We start from the raw sequence: 12088 nt of genomic DNA on the forward strand, positions 1-12088 counted from the left end.
CCTTTATCTTGCCTTAATAATATTGGATAGCTCAGTTGTTTAGATATCTGGCTATGGGACCAGAGGTTGGGAGTTCGATTCCCCCACTGTACCTCCTGCGACTAGAGTCAGCTTGTGTGGCCTTTGCCTCCAGAAGCAGGGAATGGTAAACCACTTCTGAGTATTCATGAATGAAAGAATCATAGAGTTGGAAGGGGCCTATAAGGCTATCAAGTCCACCCCCCCACTCAATGCAAGAATCCAAATCAAAGCAGATCTAACAGATGGTTATCCAGTTTACTCTTGAATGCTTCCAGGTTTCGAGCATTCATCACCTCCTAAGGACTGCTGGATACCTGAGTGGTGAAGGAATCTGGCTGTGGAGCTGGAGGTTGGGAGTTTGATTCACAGCCTAATTTACACTTCCGTTCATTTGTACTGATCACACAGGGGTCACAGATTGATTTGGAGCCAGTGTCCATTTTGGCTCCTCAGTCTGATGTTCTGTAATCCTCCTTTCAGCCCATAACCCCCCTTCTTCCTGCGATCCTTTTATGCTTCCCTGTCCAGCTGCTGCTGAAAAAGGCTTCATCTTTCCAAAGTTCTTTATATAATACAAAGACATACATACTGTGGAAACTTATATAGTCTTTCATATTTCCTTGAGATTGTGCTGGATAGCTGGATATAAGTGCTGGTTTAGGTATTTGTTTCCAGAGCCAGAAGTTGGGAGTTTGATTTTCCACTGTTACATCCTTGACCAGGGCTGGACTTGATGGTCCACAAGGTCCCTTCAGCTCTGCAGTTCAAAGATTTTGCATACAGGTATTCTGGCAGCAACTTATCAATTGAGAAGTCCAGTTCTAATGTATGTATGTATGTATGTATGTATGTATGTATGTATGTATGTATGTATGTATGTATGTATGTATGTATGTATGTATGTATGTATTTATTTATTTATTTATTTATTTATTTATTTATTTATTTATTTATTTATTTTCTAGTGATCTAGGACTAAAGTAGTGTATCAAAAGCAATATTCCACAATAATATAGAAAGGGGTCTGCACAATATGTTTTCAAATTAATTTTATTCTCCCCCCCCATCCAATTTTCCTTGGACTGTTGGCACTCTCATACTGCAGTACAGTGCAAGGTGTCGTCCTTTGCCACAAAACTTAATTCTGCCACCTGCCAGTCCATGGGTGATGTATCCCACCAAAGCATGAGGGAACAGGCATAAGCACAGATGATGTACAGCAAAAGAAATAATTTATGTAAGCTATTTTAAATCTGAGGTAGCCGAGGAATCACCTATTTCTGAATGTGGAGGGGAGTCAGTTTGAAAACAGCTTTTTTTAAAAAAAAATCATTAACTCAAAATCCTGCTGTCCAAAGTTCCCCAAATTTGGGACAGAGCAAGAGCAGACTGTTTGCTAGAACTCAGCCATATTTTGTACTGATCTAAAACCCAGTTTAAAAGTTATAATTTTTTTAATTTGAACTAATCCAGTGTTTAGATTTGCCTTGTAGAATGTTATTTTGCTGTGCTGCACAATAACATAGAAGCACTCTCGTGCAACAGTAATGACTGGCTAAAGGGAACCTATTCAGCTTTATGTAAAAGCGAAGGATCTGAATCAAGACTCTGTGGTCTAACTCTAACATGCTAAGTAGTACATACTTAGTACACCCTCTTTGAATACTATGGTTTTTACATATAAGGACATAATAAAAATCATCTGGTACTTAGCAGGTCTGAAAACTAGGTAAATATAACCTCAGATGAACAACAACACATGACATCCTACATTTTGTTATGATTTATTTAACCAAAATAAAGGCAAAATGGATAAGCCATGTGTGAAGAATGAAGTATATGTTGATTCTTTTCTTTTTCTATCTTGTATGCTTGGGATCACTGTTCTGTTGCATGATCCCATTTTGGCCAAGCTATAGCTGTCAGACAGATGGCTTCACATTTGACTCTAGAATACTTCAGTATATAGAGGCATTCATGATCAACTGAATGACTGCAATGTGACCAGGTCCTTATTTTAGCTGCAAAACAAGCCCAAAGGATCACCCCTTCACCACTGTGGTTGACAGTTGGTATGAGGTGTTTGTGCTGATATGGTGTGTTTGGTTTTCACCAAACATAGCACTATGCATTATGGTCAAACATCTCCACTTTGGTCTCATCTGTCCAAAGGACATTGTTCTTTTTAGAGAGAATAGGCTTTCTCCTGGCAACCCTTCCAAAGAAACCATATATGTTCAGTCTTTTTCTAATTGTACTGTCATGAACTTTGACATTTAACATGCTAATTGAGGCCTGTCTCAGACATAACTCTTGGGTATTTTACAAATTATCTGAGCACTGCACAGCCTGATCTTGGGGTGAATCTGCTTGGACACCCACTCCTGGGAAGATTGGAAACTGTTTTTAATGTTTTACACTTGTGACTAATCATCCTCACTGCAGAATGATGGACTTTTAATTGTTTGAAAATGGCCTTATAACCCTTCCTAGATTGATGGGCAGCAGCAATTGCTTCTCTGCAATAATTGCTGATGTCTTTCCTCCTTAACATTGTGTTAACATGCACCTGAATGCGCCAGACCAGCAAACTGCTAAAATGTTGGCTTTTATAGGGTGTACTTACTTTTTCACACATGACTTCTCCATTTCTTCTTCTTCTTCTTCTTCTTCTTCTTCTTCTTCTTCTTCTTCTTGTAAAATAAATTATGGCACAATGTAATGTTCATCTGAGGTTGTATTTCCTAATTTTCAGACCTGCTAAGGACCAGATGATTTTTTAAATGTCTTGATACATATAATTATAGAATTATAGAAATTATAGAATTTCTTTTTCACATGACTGTATGTTTTTCAGGAAAGATTGTCTCCAAAGATTCTTCTGGCATATGCTGGAGAACATTTCTTGGGTACAAGTCCATTCCAGGCAGAAAATAAATTCTTGTCCTCCTCACTCTGAAATTAAATTGCATCAATTGACACTGGAAAGTGGCATATTTACTACTTTACTGATTTGTGAAAGTCAGTGGAATGAGAAGCGGTCAGATATATCAGTGTCACTTATATTTCACTTACAAAGCAAGAGGAAACTTACGATCTCAATGTATGTGGAGCCACAGGCACTGAGCACAGGTGATGATCTATCTGTGCATGCCAAATTTGATGATAGGTACCTCATATCATATACTGTATCTATTTCAGGATACCGGAAAGGGAAATCTATCTGAAATGAGTCCCTGATTCCATCATGTGCAAATTAGCATGTCAAGAACAATGACATGCTTCCTGAATGGTAGTTCTGAAAGTGCAGTAGATATAAGAAATGAAATGGTCAGCAAAATCAAATGGTAAATCTTTTCCTGAATGTCACAGTCTCAGATTTCTCATCAACACATCTTTGCATGCTTCATGAGATTTTTTTTAAAAAAAATCTAAACACACACATTAAAAACTGGGTTCTTTCTGACATTTTGTTCATGGTTAGAAGATGAAAGCAGTGAAACATCTTCTCACTCCTCCAGAATACCATGGGAAACACTTGGAAATGCAGCAGGTGCTTGAAGATGAGGGAAAGTGAAAATTCAGAAAGCCTGGCCATGCCAATCACCACTTCCCTCAGTTCCAGCAAAGCTAGTCCCCAATATGAAACAGCAATCCTGCATGGAAGACTTCACCACCCCTTCTTTCCAACTGCATTTGCATCAGGCTCAGATCTTATAAGATACCTGTGAGCATAAAGGGGAATAAAGAGGATAAACTACCCCCACTGTTCCTTGAGTCTTGCAAAATCTTTGTTCAGGAGAAATAAACCAAGTAGCAGGATCTGGCACGCACCACCCTGGGAGTTGCAGGATCAGGGCCAACCTGAGCCAGGAGTGGCCTGGTGTTTGCAGGCTCAGGCCCTGGCCTGTGTAGCATGAGGCTCATCTGAGGCCTGGAGCAAAGGCCTATTTAAGTAATGGTTCTCCCTCCCATCCCAGAACTTCTGTCAGCGATAAAGGTCTTTTGGCCATGCTGTGGTATGTTTGCTGCCTTGCTGCTCCTGAGCTCCAGCGCTCCTGTTCCTGCCTTGGTCCCTGCTCTTGCCGCCTACATCTATCTATCTATCTATCTATCTATCTATCTATCTATCTATCTGTCTGTCTGTCTGTCTGTCTGTCTGTCTGTCTGTCTGTCTGTCTGTCTGTCTGTCTGTCTGTCTGTCTGTCTGTCTGTCTGTCTGTCTGTCTGTCTGTCTGTCTGTCTGTCTGTCTATCTATCTATCTATCTATCTATCTATCTATCTATCTATCTATCTATCTATCTATCTATCTATCTATCTATCTATCTATCTATCTATCTATCTAACTTATATGCCGCCAACACTACCCAAAGGTCTCTGGGTGGCTTACAACAATTAAAATACAATTAAAATATATACTCTAAAAATTGCCATCAGGACCCACAGTTGATATTATTTCAATTAAAAGACTTCTGGAACAGGAAGGTTTTGGCCTGGCGCTGAAATGTCATCAGCATCGGCGCGAGACGAATCTCAGTCAGGAGGGCATTCCATAGTCTGGGGGCAATTGCCGAAAAGGCCCTTTGTCTACAAGCCATCCCTTTTACCTCCTTGAGGGATGGCTCTTTCAAAAGAGCCCCCTGGCTAGATCTTAACTGCCGAGTAGGTTCATGTGGAAGGAGGCGGTCCTTCAGGTATCCAGTACAACTCAGCATTGTGCCTCCAGTGTTCCTGCACCAACTTCTATTCCTGTTCCTGCCTTGGTTCCTGCTCTTGCCACTGCTTGCCCACTGTATCTTAGCACCTGGTTCCTGCCTTGTTTTCCTGCCTCTGCTTAGTCACAACCAACTGCACAGTGAGTGCCGTGGGACTTGATCCTCTGCATGATGTACTGGGTTGTGGTGCCCTTGCCCCTGATGCGGGATTGCCTGAGATATCCTGGACTGTGACACCAAAAGGTCAGCCAACTGATACATCATATGAGGCTACCTATCATCTAATCTGGTACACACTATCACAGATAGATGATCACCCTTTGCATGTAGGCAGAAAAGAGGATAAACCACTTCCACTCTGTCTTGTAATAAACCATGAGGCCAGCCAACTATTGACTTTAGTACTAAAGATAAATAGAATAAGAAGCACACAGTGTTTCTAAAGAGGAAAGTTTATGACAATGGGAAGAATCAGAAAATAGTTAGGAAATGGAAATAGAAGATAATAAAAAGATAACAAAGTCCCTATTCTCTACATACCATACTGTATATCAGTCTGAAGGTGGGGGGGGAGGGTACAGAACCAAAGCAACACAAAAAATAGACATAATACACATATGCTACAATGAACAGGAGCCATGGCAACCCTCATAATCCATAATCTCAGCAACCACAGTAAATTTAATCAACCAGCCACAGCCTTAGCAGTCATAGCATGCTCACGCTGTGTAGCTATGTGAGGTATCAAGTACCTGCCTTTAAAGCAGGGGGGAATCCATTTCCAGTCAATGCTAGATGAATTAAGTTACAAGGGCTCAAGAGACTTAGGCAGTAAATAACACAAGTGTCCTAATACTTCCATGAGGCCTCCTCTTAATAGATGTCAGGAATTTTCTGGAACCTCTTGGGAACACTGGACCCAATCTCATGTTCAATCAGGGTTTCTTCACAGGAGAACACCAAAATGATACTCTTTCTAACACTATCATCATTCCAGGTATATCCTTGGTTTGTAGAGCAGGCAGAACACAGGTGTTTGTCATGTTACCCTGTGCTAGATGAAGAAATAAAGCCCAGCCACCATGTAAGGCATAGCAAATCACATGACGTAGAGTGCCACGTTCATTCTTGTGCCCCACAGCTCTGCACTGAAAACATTTCCATGTGTCAGCCAGTGGCATGTTTTTATAATAAAAAGGTTTGGAGTGCAGGGGTCCCTAGAAGTGCTGGTGAGGTCCAAACATGGGGAAATCACCCTCATGTTCCTTGAAGGGGACTTAATAACCAAACTTTATAAAAGAATAAAAATAAAAAAGAGTTTAGAGTGCTGGAGGTAGGAGTGTTAGAGGTCATATTTAGGCCCCTGGTGAGCTCCATGTGAGCCATGGCCTACACTTTGCCCACCGTGATGCAGCACTTGAAGTTGTTATAGCATAGAAAAGATGCTACTCAGGGCAAATATTGTCACTCCCCTGGTATCTCTCTCTCCCGCCACCCTATGAATCCTGTGCCAGAAAGGTGTCGTTTGCTACTGGCATGGTAGCCATCTTGAACAGCTTGGCATTTCTTCCTGAAAAACAGCAGTACTAAACTTCTGACACATTCTGTGAGATTCCCCATGTGATTTCTTAGGAAATTTAAAAAAAAAATGTGCATAGAAAGCTTACTTTGAGAAGAAAGGATTGATTTTCTTCACCAATTCCTCTCTCGGAAGGAGAGGCAGCAAGCATCATACCCGTTCCTTATTGTACCAAACCAATTTTTCCCAAATTGTGATAAAGATTTGGGTTACTGTTACTTGGTTTTAATTACAGGACATAGTAAGTCTGTACCAAGCATGACCCATCAAGGCAAGGTGCAGTAGCGGTGACATGGAATTTTTCAAGAGAACCTCAAAGCCAAGAGGGATTAAGATGGTACCAGTCCAGCAGTAGCGAACTGTCAAATACCTTCCAGACATCTGTGTGTAGACAGTGGTCTGACTTTCTCTTGCTGAGTCACAGCTTGTGTAGACCTGATGAGCAAGGTATTTCATTCAGTGACAGTTTTTAAATGAAAACTCTTTTTTTTTTTTTTGCACCTGTCCTTATATTTCCTTTTGTTCTGTTAGGGATCCAGATTTATCAGGGAGAAATAATAATAAAAATAATAACAAGCATGGCATTGGGCAATTTTCTTTAGTACAGAGCACAGTAATAAATCTAATTAGCATCCAAATTAAATTCTAAGAATTATTATTACACAGTAATATACTGTACCATGCTCAGAAATGATTTATTCTACCAACTGATCAGGAAATTAATCTCTTGTGTGCATTTATACATATTTGTCTGGGCTCTAATTGTGCACAGAGAAAATAACAAGTTTTAGTAAAAATAAGTCTGAAAACAGAAATGTTAAGAAAAGGCATTCTTCATTAAGATAAAAAAGGCTCTCAGCTGCTTAGAACTGTGGAAGCTGGAGCATTATGGTCATTTATCTTTTGTTGAATGCAGCAGTTTATCAGCTCCTTTTTGCCCTCTGTTATTTTTTTTCCTTTTTCTTTCCCCCCCTCATCTCATCAAGCAAGTCAGCCTCCCTAAGGTATTTGGCCAGCAAGTGATAAAATAACTTTTGTTCTGCTATCTATCTTAAGGGGAACATTTCTCTATATGAACTTTACTCCTCTTTTTCATTTTCCCTATTTCTTTTTCTTTTCTTTTTCGCTTGGCCACTTAGATTGCTGGTGAAAGGCACAACTGCTGGGCAAAACTTGGCTGGGTGCTCAGACACCATTTTCTGTTAGAAATTGTTAGGTGGCTGCTACTGGATGGAAAGAAAGGACACACTAAGATTACAATTAAGAGTTGAGGAGCATGTCTGACCCAGGACATTCTGATGCATAAGACAGAACAAATAGTGCCTCCTCAATATAGTTTAGTGCATTAGGCATCCTTGAGTCTTGAGAGACTATGGTAACATACTCTGAATAGAGGACTTGGAACAGCATCTAGTGTGGCTGAGAAGGCCAATATGAGAGTGACAGTCGACAATCCCTTCCACACTGAAGACAAATACAATCTGTCCCCTATCCAGCTCCCAGATTTTGCTGGTTTCGGGACTGCCTCTTTGCCTCAACCTGCTGAACAAGTGTCTCTTCAAATTGGGAGAGGCCATGCTGCACTGCCTGCCTCTACACTGAATGCTCAGATGTCAAGGTTTCCCATCATGTTGAGGTCCATTCCTACCGCTTTCAGATCCCACTTGCAGATATCCTTGTATCGCAGCTGTGGTCTCCCTCTGGGGCGATTTCCCTGCACTAATTCTCCATACAGGATATCTTTTGGAATCTGGCCATCTGCCATTCTCATGTCATGCCTGAGCCAACGTAGATGTCGTTGTTTAAGTAATATATACATGCTAAAAATTCCAGCTCGTTCTAGGACTACTTTGTTTGGAACTTTGTCCTGCCAGGTGATACCAAAAATGCATCAGAGGCAATGCATATGGAATGTGTTCAGCTTCCTCTCCTGCTGTGCACAAAGGGTCCAGGACTCACTACAGTACAGGAGTGTGCTCAGGACACAGGCTCTATAGACCTGGATCTTGGTAAATGACATCAGCTTCTTATTAAGCCATACTCTCTTTGCGAGTCTAGAGAAATAGAACGAGGTGAGTCCCACACCCTGGCTCATGACTTGTGTTTTTTTCAGGCTGATTGTTAATCCAAAGTCTTGGCAGGCCTTGTAAAAGTGATTCATGAATTGTTGGAGGTCTTCAGCAGAATGGGCAACAACAGCTGCGTCATCGATAAAGAGGAAGTTCCGCATGCATTTCAGCTGGACTTTGGTCTTTGCTCTCAATCTAGAGAGATTAAAGAGCTTTCCATCTGATTTAGTCCAGAGATATATACCTTCTGTTGCAGTTCCAAAGGCATGCTTCAGCATGACAGCAAAAAAGATCCCAAGCAGAGTCAGCGCGAGGACACAGCCTTGTTTCACTCCGCTTTGGCTGTCAAAGGGATCTGATGTTGAGCCATCAAAAACTACAATGCCCTTCATTTCCTCATGAAAGGACCTGATGATAAGGAGTCAAGGTGGACATCCAATCTTGGGAAGTATTTTGAAAAGGCCGTCCCTGCTAACCAAATCAAAGGCCTTTGTGAGATCTGTGAAGGCCACAAAGAGTGGCTGGTTTTGTTCCCTACATTTCTCCTGCAACTGTCTGAGGGAAAATGCCATGTCTGGTGGATCTATTAGCTCGAAATCCACATTGTGATTCTGGATAGACTCCGTCTGCAAGCACCTGGGGCCTCTTCAGCACAACATGGGCAAGCAGCTTCCCTACAATGCTGAGAAGAGAGATGCCACGGTAGTTATTACAGTCACCCTGTCTCCTTTGTTCTTATATAATGTGATGATGTTTGCATCCTTCATGTCCTGTGGTACTCCACCTTCCTTCTAGCAAAGACAAAAGACTTCATACAGCCTGATGGTGATGATCTCTTTACAGCACTTCAGCACTTCAGCAGGGATGTTATCCTTCCCAGGTGCCTTGCCAGAGGTGAGGGAATCCAAGGCCACTTTTATTTCTGCTAAAGTTAATTCACTGTTCAACTCTTCCAAGACAGACAGGCACTCGATGTTATTTAATGCCACTTCAGTTACTACATTCTCTCTGGAATATAACTTAGAGTGGTGCTGCATCCAGCATTCCATCTGCTGTGCTCGGTCCTGGATGATCACACCCATAGCAGACTTCAAGGAAGCAGATTCCTTCTGTATTGGACCTAAAGCCTGCTTCATACTATCATACATTCCCTTGGTGTTACCTGTGTCCACTGCTATCTGTATCTGAGAGGAGAGCTGAAGCCAATAATAGTTGGAACATCTCCTGGCAGCCTGCTGGACTTTGCTACAAGCAACTCGAAGAGCCTGCAAGTTGTACTCACTAGGACAGGCTTTGTATGCTGCTAGAGCTCTCCTCTTATCCTCAATGGCTGGCATCAACTCCTCCGAATGGGCACCAAACCATTCTGCCGTCTTTTTGGTCTGCTTGCCAAATGTGGACAAGGAGGTGTTATAAACAGCATCCTTGAAATGTTCCCATCATTCAGATGCATTTGCAGTTGCCGGGCCTGGAAGGGTTTCCTCAAGTGCTTGGGCAAATTCCTCCATTTTTCTTTGAGCGTGAGTCTTGCTGATGTCAATATGTGGCCTTCCTGTTTTATGTGATACAATCTCTTTGTTTGCAGTTTTACTCTATTACACACCAAGGAGTGATCAGTATTGCAATCAGCACTCTGATAACTGTGTGTGATCATAATACTAGGAAGGCTAGAGTGTCTAGTTAAGATCAAATCAAGCTGATGCCAATGCTTTGATCTTGGATGTCTCCAGGAAACTCTGTGTTGAAGCTTCATATTAAAGAACTTGTTGCTGACACAAAGACCACCGTAGTAGCAAAACTCCAGCAAGTGTTGGCCATTTTCGTTCATCTTTCCAATGCCAAAATGGCCTAGACAAGTGGGTCAGGATTGGTGATCAACACCAACTCTAGCATTAAAGTCTCCGAGAATGAACATCAGCTCTCTGGGAATTTTTTGATAGCAGCTGCCAAATTGTCATATAATTTGTCTTTGACTTCTGTTGAAGACGAGTGTTGGTGCATATGCACTAATGAGGGTGACCGGTCCCACTGATACATACATTACTGTATGCATACATTACTCAAATCCAGAGGATATGTTTTGGGACATAGGGAGGAAATCCCACAAGTATCTTTTCTCATCTTGGTCCTTAAATTGTAATAGTAACAAACAAAATAGCATTTGATTTGCTACCCATTCATGACACTCAAACTCTGTCACCTGGTGTTGTCAGGTAATAATGCCTAACAGGAGTACTGGCCTTGGAGCGAAAACTTGACATAGAGCTGCTGTTTACTGGTATAGATTGAGAGTGGGGGGGATATACTCTAGGGAAAAAACTGAAGAACATCCTTCTTGAGAGTTTTGTATTTCTTTCAATGCTGTTTTGCTCCAACATAAAAACTACAACAACTATGCTGCAGATCACACTGAAGCCAGTCCCTGGTGAATGACACGAAAAGTTGATGGTTTCGCTCAAGTATTTCTAATGGCTTTTGTGAATCTAGAGAGGCTATGTTGGAAAGCCAACCTCCTTACATGTGACTTAGAGTAATGTGGCAGCTGCCATTAGGAGGCAGAACTGAAGAACCTCCATGATACATTGGGAAATGACATATTGATTTTACGATCCCAGCCCGAGGGCTTTTCTGGGAACCAGAGTACCTTATCAATAAGCATACTGACTTTTATTCAGTGCTGATGTACTTCCCAATCTTGAGCATGGGAAATGTTCCGTTCTAGTCAATCATGGCTACTTCCTTTCAAGGGAGGCACAAATTTTAAGGCTGTTAGCTTCCTGGTGTGCAATTTGTTCTTGGACATTGAACACCAAATATCTCCCTCACAAAGCTGGAACAGAAACACGGAAACACACTGATCCACCCACACTGATCTTAAGTAGTTTATCTGGCAGATTACAACAGATTAGAAAAAGCGAATTTTTCATATCATCCAATTTAAATGGGATAGGTACTTCAAAGGAAGAATATTATACTTGATAGGAATTGGAAGATAGGAGGATTTCCATTCACCTTTGAAGTACTTTACGGTATGTCAAATGCAAACATGCTGAATTCCTTTTCTTACAACACTTCATTTTTGCTTAGCTGACATTCCAATTTTAATACAGAACACAATATGAGGTTTGATAGATACAAATCTACCTTGTGGCAGGTTCATATAGAACCTCACTTTATTTTCCTTCTATAAGTGTTTATTTTACCTGATAATCCAACTGTTTGACTCATAGATGAATAAATAGCCTTGGTTTTAAAAAATATGGTTTGAATCTTCATTCCGCCCCTCCCCCCATCAATGAAATCGAGTTCATATTCATAGAATGTGGCTTTCCTGACTCCCCCTTCCCTGATCACCCCCCCATTCTCTTTTAGGGTTGGGAGATCTTTGGAAATGGTGTGGGTCCTCATGCATGGAACTGCATGAGGAGACAAAGCTGTCAGAAAGCAAGTTCTGTTCATAAATTAAGGTGAGCATAGAACCTAAACTTTTTTTGTTTGCTGTGATATACAAGAGTTCTATATAGTGTTTGGTCTATGAATGCTCATTTCCCCATATATGCAGAGGAACCACCTATTGAAAGTGAAAGGGGAATAACTTTCTTTCCTCGTTGTTTTGCCTGTTGTCCCAAAAGTAAGTTTGTGGGGGTTGGCTTTTTTTCCGGCGAGCAATCATTTTAACAGGGTATGTCTTCAAAGCAGTCCA

The sequence above is a fragment of the Pogona vitticeps genome, chromosome 5 (assembly GCF_051106095.1).
Source record: "Pogona vitticeps strain Pit_001003342236 chromosome 5, PviZW2.1, whole genome shotgun sequence".
Lineage (NCBI taxonomy): Eukaryota > Metazoa > Chordata > Lepidosauria > Squamata > Agamidae > Pogona > Pogona vitticeps.